Raw genomic sequence first — 684 nt, forward strand, 5'->3', positions numbered from 1 at the left:
TATGACGTAGTATTGGCACCTCTATAGTTACAGATCAAAGTCAGGGAATTTTCCATGTAAATAACTAAATGATCAGATAGATCTAAAATAACTCACGGTATAAGTATAAATTATACATGCAACAAGAGTATAAAAAAGATTTACAGGGCTCTTTATGCAACTTGACGATAAAAATCCCTAAAACACTTTCTACTGTTTCTGAGAGAACAAAGGGAATTTCTATTAGGTGTTTCATAATTTAGTTTTCCTGAAGCTGTAGGAATAGCTGTCAATATACTGACAAATATTCTGTTAATGAATTCACCAATGACATTTATTGAGTCCCTTCTGAATTCTAAGCACTATTCTAGGTACTTCTGGGAGAGCGTAACAGTAGAGAGACACTAATTCCCTGTCCTAAAGGAGCTTACAATTTAAATTGAGGAGACAGAGTTATTTATGGCTAGTGAAAGCTAGAGGAAGAACTAAACAGCTGATGATATAATTGAATATACAATCCTTAAATCATGTAAAGAAACAAATAAAGCATATACACAAACATTAGGGCTGAAGAAAGATTCAAAGTCCATGAGGGTTGGTGTAACTCAGTGTAACTGAGGTGATGTGAATTGGTCAGACAAGGCTTCCTGGAGAAGAACAGAGGGCTTTAAAAATGGGGAATGACTTACCTAAGGTCACAGAGTC

This window comes from Tachyglossus aculeatus, chromosome 1 (genome assembly GCF_015852505.1).
Source record: "Tachyglossus aculeatus isolate mTacAcu1 chromosome 1, mTacAcu1.pri, whole genome shotgun sequence".
Lineage (NCBI taxonomy): Eukaryota > Metazoa > Chordata > Mammalia > Monotremata > Tachyglossidae > Tachyglossus > Tachyglossus aculeatus.